Genomic DNA, 19,832 nt, shown 5'->3' with positions numbered 1-19,832 from the left:
TATCACCAGGCCATTGACATTGTCATCGTGCCATCTTCCCTGAAACCTCTTATAGTCAGCCGGCCCTGTCAACAACGAGCCTCCCTGACAACTCCTCGGAGCCACGGACAAAGTCAATCTGTAACCCTTCCACACATGTCCTCTGGGCCGCTGGCACTGTCATCGTGCCACGCTACCCGACTCCTCATGTGCAGCCGGCATCCTCATAGTGCCACCTTTCTCGACACCACCTCTGGGCCACCGGCACTGTCATTGTGCTACCATCTGGGCCAGAAGGTACCATCATTGTGCCATTCTCCCTGATCCCTCCTCTGGGCAACTGGCATCGTCATTTTGCCATTCTTCTCGCCAGCACCTCCAGGCCACTAGCACTGTCATCGCGCCACTTTCCCTGACAGCTCCTATGGGCCACCGACACCATCATCGTGCCACCCTGACCGACACCTCCTATAGGCAGTTGGCACAGTCACTGTGCCCCCCTGCATGAAACTTCTGGGCCATTGGCACAGTCATTTTGCCACCCTTCTTGAAACAACTTCCGGGCCTTTGGCATTGTTATCGTGCCAACCTCTCTGACACCACCTCTGGGTCACCATGCCACCCTTCGCTGACACCACCACCAGGCCACTAGCACTGTCATCGTAACCCCTCCACCCCCACCCCCGACACCTCCTCAGGGCAGCTGGCCCTGTCACGGTGCCACCTTCCTGATGCCTCCTCCAGGCTACTGGTACAGTCTCCATGTTACCCTCCCTGACACTTCTCTGGGCTGCCCCAAGATTCAGCAAACCAGCCGCCTCAACGCCTCTTCTGGGCCAGCTGGGCCACCTGCTATGACACCTCCGCTGGGCCACTGCATCCTGTCATCCCAACTCCTCAGCCCTGTCACCTCCGCCTCCCACACCGACACCACTGGGACGCTAGCCCCACTGGCCTTACCCCCTCTGCTGGACCACTACACGAGCCGCCTGGGCACCTCAGCTGGGCCAACGCATCAGCCGACCTGATGTCTCCTCCTGGGCCACTGCTGTCAATCACTCCCGACACATCCAGGGCCACCAACACCTCCATTGGGCCACCAGACCAGCCATCCTGACTCCTCCTGCTGGGCCACTACCGCCTCCCACCCTGACTCCTCTGGGCCGCCGCACCTGCCACCCCAAAACCTCAGATGGGCCACCACTGCTACCCACCTTGACACCACAGGCGGGCCACCACACCAGCCGATGGACAACTCCGCTGCACCAGTGGTGCCACCTGATCCAACACCCCTGACAGACCACCGCGGCTACCCCCCGGACTCCTCTTCTGGGTCACTGCACCGACAGCCATGATGCTTCCACTGGGTCACCCCTACCATCTGCCCTGACACCTCCGCTGGGCTACCGCCATCACCCATCCTGACATCTCCACCAGGACACCACATCTGCCCTGCCGACACCTCTGCCAGGCCACTTCAAAAGCCACCCCAAGGCCCTGAATTTGGCATTGAGTTTGGCCGATTCAGAAGGGTCCAGTGAGTTTGACAGATGCAATAACTGCCCGAAAATCCACAGGTCATCTATCACCTCTTCTCATCTCACCATCTCCTCTTGAATGTCCAGTTTTAGTCATGGATGCCTATTACAGAGAAAAACTTAGAACCCCATTATTATTGGTAGTAGTAGTAGTAGTAGTATTACTATTTTGATTATTATTATTATTTTGTGCCTTCAAGTTATTTGCGATTCATAGTACTCCATGGATATACTTTCTCCAGAACATCCTGTCCTCTGCCATAATCCGCAAACTTTCTAACGGTTCTTCCATTATTGTTGCTTTGGTTCCTATCTAGCTGCCTATCTACCTCTTCTACGTTTTTCTTGGACATTTCCTAGCATTAGTGTCTTCTCCAGAGAATCAGTCCTCCTAATCGCATGTCCAAAATAAGCTAATGTAAGTCGAGACTTTTGGCCCTGAAAAGACCACGTGGGTTTAATTTGTTTGGTTTTCAGGCAATCCATGGTATTTGCAAAAGCCTTCTCCAATACCGCATTTCCAAAGAATCGATTTTCTATCCTGTCTTTTCACTGTCCAGCTTTCCGATCCATACATTATCACTAGCAATACCATAGAGTTTAATCATTTGTGTTTTTGTGGCAATTGGTACATCAGCACAGCACATTTCATGTCTTTTCTGGGCTCTTCATAATAACTCTTCCTATCATTAATCTTTGGCGTTTTGCTCGGCTACTAGTTCCTTTATTATTGATTATCCATCCCAAGAGAGAAAAAATTATCAACTATTTCAAACTTCTCTCCGTCTAGGACTAAAGTGTTAAAACCTTCAGTAGCCACGATCTCTGTTTTCTTGACATTGAAATATAGACCCATCTTTTTGCTCTGTTCCTTAATTTTTAATATTAAGCCCTTTAAGTCTTCTTCACTTTCTGCTAGTAGGGTTATATCATCAGCATAACGAAGCTTGTTTGTATTTCTCCATCCAATCTTTACTCCCCGTTTGTCTACATCGAGTCCGACTTCTCTCATTAGGTATTCTGTGTAAAGGATGAGCAGATAAGGCAATAAGATACATCCTTGACATACAACCTTGCCAATGGAAAACCAAACTGTTTCTCCCTATTCTGTTCTTATTGTAGCCACCTGTTTGTCATACAGAGAAGCAGCGTGGCTCAGAGAAAAGAGCACGGGCTTTGAAGTTAGAGGTCATGGGTTCAAATCCTGGCTCTGCCAACTGTCAGCTGTTTGACTTTGGGCAAGTCACTTCTCTGTGCCTCAGTTACCTCATCTGTAAAATGGGGATTAAGACTGTGAGCCCCCCACGGGACAACCTGATAATCTTGTAACCTCCCCAGTGCTTGGAACTGTGCTTTGCACACAGTAAGCACCTTAATAAATGCCATTAGTATTATAATTATCATTGTTATATAGGTTCCATATTAATGCAACTAATGTTCTGGTATGTCCATTTCCCTTAATGTGTGCCAGAATTTCTTGTGATCCACACAATCAAAGGCCTTACTATAATCAATAAAGCACATCCTAACTTCCTTTTGCTATTCTCTTGTCCTTTCAATTATCCAAAGGACATCAGCAATACTATCGCCTGACTCTCGTCCTTTCTGGAATCCTGCCTGAGCAACGGGCAACTCACATTCCATGTAGGCCTCCACTGGACGCTTTATAGCTTTTAACAATAACTTCCTGGCATGTGAGATCAAGGAAACTGTAGATAATTGTTGCTTTTAGTTATATCTCTTTGTTTCAGTATTGGAGCATAAATTAATCTTTCCCAATCAGATGGCCACTGAGTGGTTAGCCATATTAGTCATACCTGCTGATATATTTTGGTAAGGACTTTGACCGCTTCCTCTTCAGCAGCCTGAAACATCTCAGTAGGAAGCCTACCAAGCCAGGTGCCATGTTTTTGGTGAGGTAGCATAAAGCTGACCTAAAACTTCACTTTCCATGATAAGTGGCTCTAATTCAAAATGCACTTTCTCAAATACTTCTTGTATATTGCTATCTTTCAGGTACAGTTCCTCTGTGTATTCTTTCCATCTCTGTTTCATTCCACTTGGTATCATTTATCATCAGGCCATCTTTATTTTGACAAAGTCAATCCGAGGACGACACATTCCCTTAATTTCCTTAATCTTCTGAAATAGTGCTCTTGCCTGCCCATTTTTGTTACTGACTTCCATTTCTTTCCATATGCTGTTATAATATTCCTGCTTGTCCTTCCTGGCAGCACGCTGGACTTCTCTGTTCAGTTTATTAACCAGGTTCTTTTGTCCTCTGATTTTTTGCTTACTTTCCTTTTTTGGCTACTTCCCAAGTAACGTTTGACATCCATTTTGGCATTTTCTTCTTCCTAACCATTTGTAATACTCTGTCACTTTCTTCCTTGATGACATTTTAAATCTCCATCCACATTTCCTCTGGTTCCTTGTCTGTGAGATTAAGCGCACTGAATATGTTTTTTACATGATTCTGTTGCCCGAATTGTCCTTTCCAAGCAGTTAGTACAGTGCTCTGCACACAGTAAGCTCTCAATAAATACGATTGAATGAATGAATGATCCTTAAATACAGGGGGAATATTCGTCAGTTCAGATTTGGACACATATAAAGCATGATTGATCTTCCTAAGTTTTAGCCTGAGTTTACACATTGACAACTCGTGATTTGTTCCTCAGTCAGCCTCAGGTCATGTTTTTGATGCCAAAATATAACTTCTCCATCTCTTTCTACAAATAATATAGTCTATTTGATTTCTATATAGGCCATCTGGTGAAGTCCATGTCCACAGTCGTCGTTTAGGTTGGAAAACGAAGGTGTTGGCAATACAAAAGTCATTTGATTCATAGAAATCGTAAGTCGGTCCCCGGCTTGATTCCTATTTCCAAGACCATATTTTCCAACAAAATTCACTTCCATTCCATTACCAGCTTCTGCATTCCAATCCCCAGTGATAATCAACACATCTTGCTTGCAGTTTTTTTTTTATCAAACTCTCTCTCTCTACTTCACTGTAAAACCTCTTTATTTCTTCTTGCCCTGCATTTGTTGTTGGGGCACACACCTGAAGTATGGTCCTACTGAATGGTTTTCCTCTGAACCTATTAGATATCAATCGGTCATTGACAGCTTTATATCCAATAAGTGTCTTAGCAATTTTCTTTGTTTCAATTATTGCTATGACATTTCTTTTTTCAGCATGGGCAGAGTAATATATGATGTGCTCATTCGATTGAAAATGCCCAATACCAATCCATTTCAGTTTGCTTATTCCTAAAATGTCAATCTTCAATCGGTTCTTTTCATTCTTGACTATTTCCAACTTACCCTGGTTCATATTTCATACATCCCATGATGCAATAATAAGAGTATCTTTACAGCTTCAGATACTCATTTCTTGTGTGGCAACATCAACGACTGGGTGTTCCAAAGGCTTTATTCTGGACACATCATAAACACCCATGATACTCTGAGACGTCACCTGCTCTTCCCCAGCAGCTCATTGAGCTCACTTCGTCCAGGAAATCTTCCCTGACAGAGCCCTTCCTTTTGCTCTCCTCCTCCGCTCCTCCCTATCACCCCCACCCCACTCTGCTCTACCACCTTCCCCTCCCCACAGCACTTGTGTATATTTGTACATATTTATTACTCTATTCATTTTATTAATCGTGTGTATATAGCTATAATTCTATTTATTCTGATGGTATTGACACCTGTCTACTTGTTTTGTTTTCTTGTCTGTCGCCCCCTTCTAGACTGTGAGCCCATAGTCGTGTACGAACCGCCTCTATATGTTGCCGATTTGTACTTTTCAAGCGCTTAGTACAGTGCTCTGCACACAGTAAACGCTCAATAAATACGATTGAATGAATGAATTAATGAATGAGTGCCTACCAACCTGAGGGGCTCATCTTCCAACACCATATAATAATAATAATGATGGCATTTATTAAGCGCTTACTATGTTCAAAGCACTACTCTAAGAGCTGGGGAGCAAACAAGGTGATCAGGTTGTCCCACGGGGGCTCACAGTCGTAAGCCCCATTTTACAGATGAGGTAACTGAGGCACAGAGAAGTCAAGTGACTTGCCCAAAGTCACACAACTGACAATTGGCGGAGCTGGGATTTGAACCCATGACCTCTGACTTCAAAACCCGGGCTCTTTCTACTGATCCACGCTGCTTCTCTGCTTCTCCAATATCTGTAATCATTCTGGTATATGTATCCATAGGGTTTCCTTGGTAAAAATGCAGAAATGGTTTACTATTGCCTCCCTCCGATCGGTGAAAACTTGAGTCTCTGGCATTGTCCTTGATCAACATTTTGATCATTTGATCACCTGCCTTTGGCTATTTCCTATAGCACTGTTGTCCAGCACAGGTGAATCAACTTTGTCTGATGCTTCCGTTTAGACCCTTCCATTATGGGTAACCCAGCGAGAGTATCACTCAATGGCAGAGCTTTAAGCTTCTTTGGCATATGCAAACTCTTCTGCCATGGTAAGGCATTGATTCATAAGAGAGCTTCTTGCCATATCTAACAGCATAACCTATTTGTCCTCTACCTCTCATCTGCCTTAAACACGGTTGACAACCTCCTTCTCCTGGAAACATTATCCAACCTCGGATTCATTGACACTGTCCTCTCCTGATGCTTCTCTTTTCTCTCTAGCCACTCATTCTCAGGCTCATTCGTTCTCAGGTTCCTCCTTTGCCTCCCACCCCCAAACTGTGGGGGTCGCTCAAGGTTCAGTTCTGGGTCTCTTTCTATTCTCTATCTACACTCACTCCCTTGGAGAACTCATTCGCACCGATGGCTTCAACTACCACCTCTAAGTTGCCCAAATCTACATCTCCAGTCCTGATCTCTCTCCCTCTCTGCAGTCTCGCATTTCCTCTTGGCTTCAGTTTGATATCCTCCTGTCACTTCAAGCTGAACATGTTCAAAACAGAGCTCCTTATCTTCCCACCCAAACCGTGTCCTCCCTCTGACTGTCCCATCACTGTAAACAGTATCACCATCCTTCCTGTCCCTCATTATCCTTTACTCCTCTCTCGTATTCCACGCCAATATTCAATCCATCATTAAATCATGTCAGTCCCACCTTCACAACATCACTAAAATCTGCTCTGTCCTCTCCATCTAAACGTTTACTACATCAATCCAATCACTCATCCTAACAACCTGGATTACTGTATCAGCCGCCTTGCTGACCTCTCTTCCTTCTGTATCTCCCCACTCCTGTCCATATATCACTATGTTGCCCGGATCATTTTTATACAAAGACCTTCAGGTCATATTTCCCCATTCCTCAAGAAACTCCAGTGGTTGCCCATTCACGGCCACATCGATCAAAAAGTCCTCACCACTGGCTTTAAAACACTCAATCACCTTGTCCCAACCTACCCTACTCTCCCACTACAACCCAGCCCCAAAACCTAGCTCCTCTAATGTTAACCTTTTCATTATATCTCGATCTCATCTATCTTGCCACCAACCCCTTGCCCATGTCCTCCCTCTGGCCTGGAATTCCCTCTCTCCCTCACATACAACAATTACTGTCTCCCATTCAAAGCATTGTTGAAGGCACATCTCCTCTAATAGATCTTCCCTGACTAAGCCCTCCTTTCTTCTTCTCCTATCCCCTTCTGCATCGCCCTGACTTGCTCCCTTTATTCACCCCTCCTCCCAGCCCCAGAGCATTTATTTACATATCTATAATATATTTATTCCTATTAGTGTCTCTCTCCCGCTCTAGACTGTAAGTTTGTTGTGGGCAAGGAAAATGTGGATTAATGGTTAAATTGTATTGCCCATGCACCTAGTATGGTGCTTTACACAGGGTAAGTGCTCAATAAATAATACTGACTAACTGAGTGGGGGAAAGAGAGCCGAGGGGTGGAGAGCAGAGAGCTGAGGGGTAGTGCTGCAGAGAGCATAGACCTAAGGGACACATTTATTTATTTATTTATTTATTTATTTATTTATTTATGGCTTCCGGTGTGCACAGCACTGTACTAAGTGCTTGGGATAGTGCAATCTAACAATAAAAAGACACATTCCCTGCCCACAACAAGCTTACAGTCTAGAAGGGGAGACAGACATTAGTAGAAATAAATAAACTACAGGTACAGACATGAGTGCTGAGGGGCTGGGAGGGGGGAATGAATAAAGGGAGCAAGTCAGGGTGAAGCAGAAGGGAGTGGGAGAAGAGGAAAGGAGGGCTTTGTTAGGGAAGGCCTCTTCGAGGAGATAAAATGACCTACATCCATACCACACTGTAAGAACCATGTGATAACCAATTGCACCACTTCAGCTCCAGGAACCGCCAAGATAAGCATGGAAACTGGTTCATCACCCTCACTCAATCTCCTGAGCTGGACACCCTAGAGCCAATCAGAAGCCGGCATGGGGGTCCTCGGGAGCAGTCAGGAAAGGATGCTAAATTCAGCAACCAAGTCATTCTAGAATGGACAAGAAACCCCACAAATTAATTAATTAATTAATTAATTAATTCAATTGTATTTACTGAGCACTTACTGTGTGCAGAGCACTGTACTAAGCGCTTGGGAAGTACAAGCTGGAAACATATAGAGACGGTCCCTACCCAACAGTTGGCTCACAGTCTAGAAGGGGTACAAATATAATAATAGTAATAATAATAATAGTAATAATAATAATAGTAGTATTAATAATAATGGCATTGATTAAGCGCTTACTATGTGCAAGCTACAAGGTGATCAAGTTGTCCCATGTTGAGCTCACAGTCTTAATTCTGATTTTACAGAAGAAGGAACTGAAGCACAAAGAAGTTAAGTGACTTGCCCAAAGTCACACAGCTGACAAGTGGCAGAGTCGGGATTTGAACCCATGACCTCTGACTCCAAAGCCCGTGCTCTTTCCACTGAGCCACACTGCTCATCTGGCATCTGATCTATCTGACCTGCCTTTGAAGAAGACTGCCCCTCAAAAAGACCTGCACAAAGAGAAACAAATCAGCATTCTCCCTAGAGGAACGATATCCAGCATCCGGCCACCCACCCACTGTCCCGCCTGTCAATGTGTTGTCACACCTGAAGAGGCAGGGGCCCGGTTGTTCCACTGTCCACTTTTTCAGGTGGGACCGAGGGCCTTTGGGCCCTTCCGATGCTCCAAGTTGCTTCGAGTTCGGCTGGGGCCTAGGACCACCCTACTTTCTGGCCTAATCCTTGGTCAGTGGTAAGGGACTGAAAAGAGGATACACTGTATGCCTCGAAGGATTCTTAGCTAGTATTCTGTGGTCTGTTCCATCCTCCCTCACTCCTCAGGAGCCCAGGGGCTTGGCTCCTGCCACCCCCTCACTGATCCCTTCTAGAAAAAGAATCCATGAAAACTCAGTCTGACAAGGCTGGCTTTTTTATTGATTATTTGTAAAACAATTACTAGGTGTCAGGCACTGTACTAAGCTGTGGGAGAAATACAAGCTAATCAGGTTGGACATAGCCCATGTCCCACCTGGGGCTCACAATGTTAATTTCAATTTTACAGATGTGGGAACGGAGGCCCAGAGGAGTCAATTCATTTAGCCAAGGTCACTCAGCAGACAAATGGGAGAGCTGGCATCAGAACCCACATCCTCTGTCTCCCAGGCCCATGCTTTAAACATGAGGCCATGATGCTTCTCAAGGGAGAGATGGAGGCCAGGGATAAGCCTCTCTAATGTGGGAGAAATCGCCATGCCAAACCACTCAGGGGTGAGGGGTGGGGTCCCTTGCCATTATCTAGAAGGGTGATTCCTCCTCCTTTCCCAAAAAAACGCTTCCCAGTTCCCTCACTCATTCATTCAATCGTATTTATTGAGCACTTACTGTGTGCAGAGCACTGTACTAAGCACTTGAAAGATACACTTCTGCAACAGATAGAGGCAATCCCTACCCAACAGCGGGATCACAGTCTAGAAGGAGGAGACAGACAAGAAAACAAAACAAGTAGACAGGCATCAATACCCTCAAATTAGATAAATAGAATCTATTCTATTCTATTCTCGGCAGCCCCTGATCCCCATGTCTCCCCATATAGAGAAGAGAGGAAAAGAACCCTATCCTTCCTCTCCTGCTGCCATTTGGGCCCACAATTCTAACCTCCATCCCTCCTTAAAACCCCAACCTCTCTTTTACCTCCCTGCCATGGACCAAGTTTCAGAACCCCAGAGTCAAGTGGATCCTAGAGATCCTAACAGTGATTTAGAGATCTGAGAGACAGGGAGCCGAGAGGCAGAGAGCAGAAAGCTGGGTTGCAAAGAGCAGAGAACTGGTGGACAAAAAGCAGAAATTTGGGGTAAGATAGAAAAGAGCTGAGTGTGGGTAGAGAGCAGAGAGCCCAGAGTGGGCAGGGAGCTTGAGGAAGAGAGGAGAGAGTCCAAGGGAAGAGGGCAGGGGGCAGACTGCTTGGGGGCATGGGGCAGAAAGGTTGTGGGCAGAAAGGTTGTTGAGGCAGAGAGCAGAGTGCTGGGGGGTCAAAGTGTGCAGCGGGGCCAGAGAGTAGAAAGGTGGGGGGCAGAGATCAGAGAGCTGGGGGGCAGAGACATGAGTTATGGAGCCAGAGAGCTGGAGGGGAATAGGGCAGGGAGCCTGGGGGTAGAGAGCTGGTGGGGCAGTGAGCTTCAGGGCTGGGAGTGGAAGGGGAGTTAGAGAGCTTAGTGACAGAGATCTGAGGAGTAGAGATCTGGGGATCCAGAGAGCTGAGTGTCAGAGAGGTTGGGGGCAGAGATCACAGAGCTGGGTGCAGGGCGGGGCAGAGCAGAAATTTGGGGGAGCAGAGAGCTGGGGCAAAGGACAGAAAGCCAAGAGCTGGGTAAGGCAGGGGGTAGAGAGCTAAAAGTCAGAGAGAAGGTGGGAAGGAGCTGACAGGCAGAGAACTGGGGGTATAGAGAGCTGTGTGGGACAGAGAGATGGGGGGTGGGGAATAGAAAGCTCGGGCGAAAGAGAGATGGGGGACAAAGAGTCTGGGAATAGGGAGCAGGAAGTGGGGTGAAAGCACAGAGCTGGCTGAGGGGGAAAAAAGCAGAACACTGCAGCCAAGAGCAGTAAGCACGGGGGCAGAGAGCCAGTTGGACAGGGAGCTGGGGGAGGAAATTGAGCTGATTTTCTGAGAGCTTGGGGGAGCAGAGAGTGAGGGACAAAGAGCAGAGAGATAGGGGTAAGAAAGCATATAGCTGAAGAACAGACTGCAGAGAACTGGGGGACGCAGAGCAGAGAGCCTGGGGATGGAGAGCTGAGAACTGGGGGGCAGGGCAGAGAGCTTATGGAAGATAGCAGAGGTCCAGGGGGCAGAGAGCCTGGGGTAGAGAGTACTACGAGGCAGGAGTCTGTGAGGCATGGCTAGGGAGCAGAGAGCAGTTGGGCAAAGAGCAGGCAAGAAGATAGCAGATTGGAAGAAAGCCGAGAGCTCGGGGGCAGAGAATTGAGGGGCAGAGAGCTGAGGGACAGAGGATTGAAGGACAGAGAGCTGAAGAGCAGAGAGCCTAGAGCTGAGGGACAGAAAGATAGTGGCAGGAAGCAAAGAGTTGTGGGACAGAGAACTTGGTGGGGACGGTCTTAAGCAGGGGGAGCAAAAAGTGGGAGGGTAGAAACCGGTGGGCCAGAAATTGGTGGGGGGACTACAACTGGGGACTGGGAGCTGAGGGTCAGGGAGATAAGTAGTAGAGAGCTAGAGATCCAAAGATCAGCAGGGCAGAGAGTGGGGGGCAGAGAGGAGGAGGCAGACAACGGGGGAACAGAAAGGGGGGCAAAGATTAGGGGGACAGATTTCAGGAGGGAAGACAGCTGAGGGGCAGACAGTGGTGTAGCAGATAGCAGAGGGACAGAGAGTAGAGGAGTAGAGGGCAAAGGGGCCGAGAGGCAGAAAGCTTGGGGGATAGACAGCCAGGGAGATAGAAAGTTGGAGGGATAGAAAGCTGGGCAAACAGTAAGCTGGGTGTCAGAGTGCAGAGAGCTGGGGGCAGAAAGCAGATAGCTGGGGGGTAAGAGTTGAGAGAGCTGGGGGGCAGAGAGCTGGGGGAAAAAGAGCAGAGAATTGGGGATAGGGCAAAGAGCTGGGAGATTGCACACATGGATGGAGGCAGAGAGCTGGTGGCAGAGAGTTGGTGTTAGCGGGTGGCAGAGAGTGGGTGGTAGAGAGCAGGCATCTGATGGGTTGAGAGCCCGGGTGCAAAGATCAGGGAGGGCAAAGAGAGCAGGGAGGCAGAGAAACAGGGCAGGGAGTCTAGGGGCAGAAGGGCATAGGGCAGTAAGCAGAAGGCCAGAGAAGAAAAGGGAAGAGAGCAAAAAGCAGAGAACAAAAGGGCAGAGAACTGAGGAGCCGTGAAATGAAGCGATTGGAGGTGAGAGTTGAGGGGCAGAGGGGCAGAGGGAAGAGAGCTGAGTGGCAGAGAGCTGAAGCGAAGACACAGAGAGCTGAGGGTCAGCGGGAATACAGTTGAGGGACAGAAAACAGGGGTGGAGCACAGGGAGGTGAGAGCTGAGGGGCAGAAAGCAGGGGGACAGAGATTCAGAGAGCAGGTGGATAGAGAACAGGGAGGCAGAGAACAAGGGCCAGAGATCAGAGGGGAAGAGATTCAAGGGGAAAAATGTGAGGGGCAGAGAACAGAAAGATACAGACCTTAAGGGCAGAGATCTGAGAGCTGAGGGGCTGAGAGTCAAGAGCTGTGTGTGGGGTAGGGTGGGGAGGACGGGGGCAGAGGGACAGGGAGCAGAGACTAAAGGGCCATGAAGCTGAGAACTGAGAGGCAGGGCAGGAAAGCAGGGGATAGAGAGAAGGGGGTCAGAGAACTGAGGGACAGGAACCAAGTGGAGCTGATAGCCGGTGGCAGAAAGCTCAGGGGTGCAAATCTGGGGATCCAGAGAGCTCGGGTCAGAAAACATAGAACCGGGGGGCAGAGAGCTGGGTTTTAGAGTCTAGGGGGACAGAAACCCTGGGGACAGAGACAAGGGGGAAAGAGACCAGGAGGGAAAATACCAGGGGGTAGAGAGGAGTGGGACAGAATGCAGAATGGAAGAGTGCAGATGGGCATAGCGGCAGGGAGCCAAGAGCAAAGGGGCAGGGAGCCAAGAGCAGAGGGGAAGAGAGCTGATCGCAGCGTGGAAGGAAGGTAGAGAGCAAAGGGGAAGGGAGCATTCATTCATTCATTCAAGCGTATTTATTGAGCGCTTACTGTGTGCAGAGCACTGTACTAAGCAGTCGGAAAGTACAATTCATCTACAGAGAAAATCCATGCACAACAACAGGCTCACAGTCTAGAAGGGGGGAGATAGACAGCGAAAACAAAGGGGAAGAGAAAGGAGAGCTGAAGGGTAGGGGGAAGAGAGCTGAGGGTCAGCTGGGCAGAGGGGCAGAGAAGCAGAGGGATGAGAAGCAAAGGAGCGGAAAGCAGCTGGGTAGAAAGCAGGGGGCATTCATTCATTCATTCAATAGTATTTATTGAGCGCTTACTGTGTGCAGATCACTGTACTAAGAACTTGGAAAGTACAACGTCATCAACAATCCTTACCCAACAATAGGTTCACAGTCAAGAAGGGTGGAGACAGACAGCAGAAAGCAGAGGGGAAGAGAAAGGAGAGACGAAGGGTAGGGGGAAGAGAGCTGAGGGGCAGAGGGTCTGAGAAACAAAGGAGCAGAAAGCAGAGGGGTAGAAAGTAGGGGGCATTCATTCATTCATTCAATAGTATTTATTGAGCGCCTACTGTGTGCAGAGCACTGTACTAAGCAGTCGGAAAGTACAATTCATCTACAGAGAAAATCCGTACCCAACAACAGGCTCACAGTCTAGAAGGGGGGAGATAGCAGAAAACAAAGGGGAAGAGAAAGGAGAGCTGAAGGGTAGGGGGAAGAGAGCTGAGGGGCAGCAGGGCAGAGTGGCAGAGGAGCAGAGGGTTCAGAAGCAAAGGAGGGGAAAGCAGAGGGGTAGAAAGCAGGGGACATTCATTCATTCATTCAATAGTATTTATTGAGCGCTTACCGTGTGCAGATCTCTGTACTAAGTAAGAACTTGGAAAGTACAACGTCATCAACAATCCGTACCCAACAATAGGTTCACAGTCAAGAAGGGTGGAGACAGACATCAGAAAGCAGAGGGGAAGAGAAAGGAAAGACGAAGGGTAGGGGGAAGAGAGCTGAGGGGCAGAGGGTCTGAGAAGCAAAGGAGCAGAAACCAGAGGGGTAGAAAGCAGGGGACATTAATTCATTCATTCATTCAACAGTATTTATTGAGAGCTTACTGTGTGCAGAGTATTGTACTGAGATGGGGTTTTTTTTAAGGAGTGGGGAGACGTGCCCAGAATATTTTTTTAAGAAAATGATCTGGGTAGAAGATTGAAGGTTGAAGGCAGGGAAGTCAGAGAGAGGTTGGGCAGCAGTCAGAGAAAGTACATCTACGGGAAGAAGGCACTATATTGCAATTAATTCATTCATCCAGTAGTATACACTGAATGCCTGCTGTATTCAGAGTACTATATATATGCAGTTACTGTGGTTGTTCTCACTATGTGCTAGCCGCTGGGGCAGAGACAAAATAATCAGAATGGAAAGAGTACCTTTTTCACACAGAACTCATAGTCAATGAAGGAGGCAGGACAAGAATTGAATTTCCCTTTTACAGGAAACAGGTCCAGAGAAGTTAAGTGACTTGGTCAAGATCACCCAGCAGACAAGTGGCAGAACCAGGATCTGAACCCAAGTTTCCTGTCTCCCAGCCCTGTGCTAGTTCCAATGGGCCACACTGTCTCCCTTGTCTCCAAGCTGTGATGTCCTCTGGAAGAAGGGGAAAAACAAGTTGAACTGATAGATTGACACAGCTGTTTTTCACTTTCTGAAGCCAGAATCAGAGCCAGAGCTATGCTTTTCTAACCTGCCTGCCTGTTGGTGACCAGGGCCTACAAGATTCACCCAGGATCTGTCTCAATAAAGAAGTTCCCATTTGGACTCTCACGATACCGGGCCTACCCTTATGACTAATTACCAAAGAACGACCGCCTCTCACCTCGGCATTTCCAAATTGAGAACCAGATTGATTTGGCCAAATTCCAAACCTCAGACTTGAAAGCTCAGCTCAACTCTTTCCGGATGCTTTGGCATGGTAGATTCTGCTTATTTTCAACAAATGTTTTCTAAAAAGCAAATGTGAGTCAATGAATGGTTGATTTGTTTAGAATAAGTAATTTGGCTCTCATTTCAATTAGGATGTTGACAATGCTTCATTGGCACACCTTGATCACAAGCGGAAAGTCGAATCCTTACAAGAAGTGATAGTCTTCTTGAAGAAACTTCACAACGTGGTAATGGGCTTCCTCTTAATCGGGGAATGTAAATTAAGCCGATCTTGTCAGGAAAGCCAGCAGGAACTTGATCTTCTCTACTTATTCTTCACCAGGAAATCCAGGAGCTGCAGACCCAGATTCAGGAACAGCACATCCAAATCGATGTGGATGTGGCTAAGCCCGATCACACTGCTGCCCCGCGTGATGTTCGCCAGCGGTACCAAAATGTGGCTGCAAAGAACGTCCATGAAGCTGAAGAATGGTACAAATCCAAGGTGTGACTCTAGGGGAAGGTGTTCCCTGAGGGCGGTACCCTAAACCTAGTCCCTAAACCAGCTCTCTGGGGATTAAACCAAGCAGTTGGCACAGGTCACCCGTCTGGAGAGGGGGTGGAGGGATTGGGGGTACGGTGCATGCAAGCATACACTCACTTCATCAAACCGGCAGTCAGGGGGTAGGGGCTCCCTTTGGAAGTATCCGTGTCATGCACAGGACTCACCTATTTCCCTAAATGGGTTTCTCAGGACCACGCTGTATGCTATGGGAGGTGGCGCTGGTGACTGGAGGAGAGTGTAATAGGGAATTCATTGGTGATCCAGCTTTCCAGTTGACAGGTGACTGGTCCTCTGTCCTCTTGGGACCAAGGGGCTTCGATCCACCCTGGGGTTGAGATGTCCACTGTGAATGATTTCACAACAGTTTGCAGCCCTCTCTGAAGCTGCTAATAGGAAAAATGATGCCCTGTGCCAGGCCAAGCAGGAATCAAATGAGTACCGCTGGTAGGTCGAGTCTCTCACTTGTGAAGTGGATGCACTGAAAGGGACCGTGAGTACACGCTGGAGGGTGTGGGTGTGGGGGATGAAATACCACAGGTCCACTGTGTTGGCTGAAGTTGGCATTGCAGGAAATTCTCCCCTTTGTTTGGTGATGGCTAACTTAACACCAACAATGGGCTTTGCTCTAATATCCTCGCCTCCTAAATTGGCATCCCGCCCCTTATATGAGGACACCCAACAGACATTTTAAATAGGACTATTTAAACCAATTGACCCATGAACATATATTCCCATAATCCCAAATGTGTTTCTAACCAATGTAGAAGGAATCGGTAATCAAAACTAGTGATTAAAGTCAAGTTTGAAACAAAAGAAGTTTAGGTTTTTAACCAAGTGTTAAGATACCATGAAAGACCAGGTAATTTCTGAACCACACCTCTGGGCCCCGTGTCTTTGATTATTTCTGCTTGACTGACTGTCAACTTGGAACACAATGGTTCATTCTTCTGTCCACGATTACTTGGAATAGTCAATTGGCAGGTGGCTTAAGAATGCTTCTGCAAGCATTTGGACATACACTTTAGAGAAGCAGCGTGTCTTAGTGAAAAGAGCGTAGGCTTTGGAGTCAGAAGTCATGGGTTCAAATCCTGGCTTCGCCAACTGTCAGCTATGTAACTTTGGCCAAGCCACTTAACTTATTGTGCCTCAGTTACCTCACTTGTAAAATGGGGATTAAGACTGTGAACTCCCCGTGGGACAACCTGATCACCTTGTAACCTCCATAGCGCTTAGAACAGTGCTTTGCACATAGTTGGTGCTTAATAAATGCCATTATTGTTATTATCTGTCACCATGTTCATGCTGCGAAACCTCTGCCTCTCCATGGACCACAGAATGGAGCCAAACTGGGTTGGACAGCATCGCTCAGGGCACCAGGTCTTTGGTGAGGTTATAATCAAGCTCCTACTCTTCTCTTGCAGAACGAATCTCTGGAGCTCCAGATGCGTGAGATGGCGGAGAACTTTTCTGTTGAACCTGCTAACTACCAAGACACTACTGGCCGCCTTCAGGATGAAATCCAGAACATGAAGGAAGAGATGGCTCACCACCTGCGTGTATACCAGGACCTGCTGAATGTCAAGATGGTACTGGATACTGAGATAGCCACCTACAGCAAATTACTGGAGGGAGAGGAGAGCAGGTAAGTAGGGGAGAGGAGTGGGAACCTGGGAGGTGGCCATCTATCCTTAGGGTTGCCTGGTAACAACTTAATGTGATCTGTCTTTTTACAGGATTACCCTGCCGGTTCCAAGCTTTTCTTCCTTGAACCTGAGAGGTGAGCACTGCCATTTCATTTCCAGGGCTTGGTAGCTTCCTTATGGGAAGCACAGAAGTTTCCTTCTGATCACAAAAAGCCCTAGACACTCCTAAGTGCCGAGACCTGTGTCTGGGGAAGCTGGAACTCCCTTGGAATAATGGGGGGTTTTCTCTAGTTGAAGCTGCAGTGGATTTAGGGGAAGCCCCAGCAGTGGGGATAGGGGTGGCAGAGAGAGGGTGAGTTTGTCTCTTTCATCCTAACTGCAACAACCAACCCTCCCTCTAATCTGTCAGGCAAGGTGATTATGCCTCTACTGGGTCAAACTAGAGAAATCTCATCACTCACACAGTTGCTACTAAAGCAGGGGTGTCCGTCAAACCATGCATAGGGTGACTGTAACCCACATGGTGTAGTGCATAGGCCATGGGCCTGAGAGTAAGAAGGCCATGGGTTCTAATCCCAGCTCTGCCACTTATCGGCTGTGTGACCTTGGGCAAGTCACTTCTCTTCCCTGTGCCTTTATTACCTCATCTGTAACATGGGGATAGAGACTGTGGGCCCCATATGGGACAACTCGACTTGCTTCTATCCTCCCAGTTCTTAATACAGTGCCTGACACATAGTAAGCACTTAACAAATAGCATGATAATAACAGAATGTGCCCCCCCTGAAATTTATACTTTTTTTAACCTAATTAGCCGGTCACATGATTGCTTAGGACAAAAGGAACTATTCAGAATCAAGATGTACCCTGACTAAATCTACCCCACAATTTCTGAAGAGTTTACTTTGCTAAATAGCAATGTTCTCATTGACTTGATCATTGACTACCCCTAGGCTTGTAACTGTTCATTTTTGTGGGCAACAAAGTTGATTAAACGTCTTTTAAACTTTTTAATTACTGCCAAAAAATCCCTATTTTATGAATAGCTATTCACTTTTGTAATCAGTAGTTCACACAGCCTGTGTACATGGATTGCTGATCATGAATCCTATATTGGCAACTCTTAAAACCTCCCAAGGCACTGAGATTGTGCCTGGTGAAAGAGAAAGATTCTCAACAGGAGTAAACACAAGACTCTTAATCCTGTGTAGCGAACTCTTGGGTGATATGCAGGGACCATTAAACTCTCATTTTGACAAATTGCTATTCTCATCTTTCAGAACCCAATATTGACCCCCACCCTTTGGTGGACACCCATTCCAAGAGAGCACTCTTTATCAAGACTGTTGAAACTAGGGATGGACAAGTATATGAATTTCTTAAATCAAGGGGCTGGAGTCGGGGGGAAGAGGAGGGGTCTGCAGAAAGAATTGAAAGGCCCATGCACCACCGTCAATACGCCCCACATCCAGCCAGGGATTACCGGAAAGGACTCTCACTAGTTCAGTTCCCAGGGCTAGCTGGGAAGGGCAGGCATGCTCAGAGGGACAACGTCCTTACCCTGGCGCGTCTCTTATCCCTTTCTCCTGTACCCATACACATACAAACATTTTGACTCTCTGTAAGTCCAGGCAGTTGACCCTGTCCTGACCCTGAAGACAATTCCCTCACCTCACTGATAGGTCCCCAGGATATACCCTACTGATCCCCACTCTACAGGGCCAGTGCCTTATACGGGCAGCCAGCCTTTGCACCTCAGTGTCCCTGGAGCATATAGTTCACATTAATGCATCCCCAGACAACTAAATGTAATTGGGGGTCATCCAAATACCTTCCCTAGGAGGTAGGAAGACCACAGCATTGTTGAGTGTTCTTGAGTTGGCTCCCTTGGGTAGCCTCTAGTTTCAGGCTGGGTTCCAGATGCCTTTTGGCCTTTTGGCCTCTCCTTCACTGAATATGCTACTGAAATGTGAATAAGCGTTTGGTAGACCCTACTGCCTGAAGGGCTTCTTGGAACTACTGGCATTTTTAATGTTTTGTGGGCAGCAGCTCATGCCTGCATTTGAGCCTCTGACTGTCCCTCAACCCTGCACCCTCCCTTATGGGAAACAAAGCTGTCATAATGGAGAAACCAAGCTTCACTAAAGGAAAATGAGGTTCTGAAGGTAGCACCAGGGTAACATGCTTGAGTTATCTGATTAGGTTTCTAAATCTCATACCTCTGCCATCAGAAAGTTGTTCACTCATTACCTGGTCCTTCTCCTCAACTTGCTGATTACAGGTCATCAACGAAACATCCCGACACCATGATGATTTAGAGTGAAAACTTGCATCGATGCCCAGTGCAGCAACACCTTACCAGCAAGCAAAAGAATTTGACCAAGTCCTAAAACAGCTTTCAAGTGCCTTCTGCAGTTTTTCAAGAACGCAAGACCATCCTGTATAGGTAGAAAGAATAGGTTTGAAGACTTATGAACACATACCTCTAGCTCGTATCTGCCCCAGCACTTAGTTCAGTGCCTGGCACAGAGTAAGCGTTTAATAATAATAATAATAATAATAATGGCATTTATTAAGCGCTTACAATGTGCAAAGTACTGTTCTAAGACCTGGGGAGGTTACAAGGTGATCAGGCTGTTCCAGGGGGGCTCACAGTCTTAAGCCCTATTTTACAGATGAGGTTACTAAGGCAAAGAGAAGTTAAGTGACTTGCCCAAAGTCACACAGCTGACAATTGGCAGAGCTTGGATTTGAACCCATGACCTCTGCCTCCAAAGCCCGTGCTCTTTTCCACTGAGCCACGCTGCTTCTCAATTAATGATATTTAACGAAAACCATGAGAAGAATATTCATCTGTATGAAATCTGTTCGTGTTAAGAGCATTATCCTGTTCATAGAATTACCCACTTTTAGTATTGTTGTTTTATTATTATGTGGTATAATTATTTAAATTTTAATATTTGTTAAGCACTTCTTATGTGCCAAGCACTGTACTACGTGCTGAAATAGAAGCAAGATACTCAGGTCAGACACAGTTCCTG

The 19,832-nt window shown here is 47.2% G+C and overlaps 1 pseudogene; it reads left to right on the top strand.

The window, feature by feature from the left end:
• Positions 1-1,226: 1,226 nt before the first annotated feature.
• LOC119921547 lies at positions 1,227-19,217 on the top strand (annotated as a pseudogene).
• The last annotated feature ends 615 nt before the right edge of the window (positions 19,218-19,832 follow it).

The sequence above is a fragment of the Tachyglossus aculeatus genome (genome assembly GCF_015852505.1).
Source record: "Tachyglossus aculeatus isolate mTacAcu1 chromosome 12 unlocalized genomic scaffold, mTacAcu1.pri SUPER_6_unloc_3, whole genome shotgun sequence".
NCBI lineage: Eukaryota > Metazoa > Chordata > Mammalia > Monotremata > Tachyglossidae > Tachyglossus > Tachyglossus aculeatus.
This window is presented reverse-complemented; position numbering and strand designations above follow the sequence as displayed.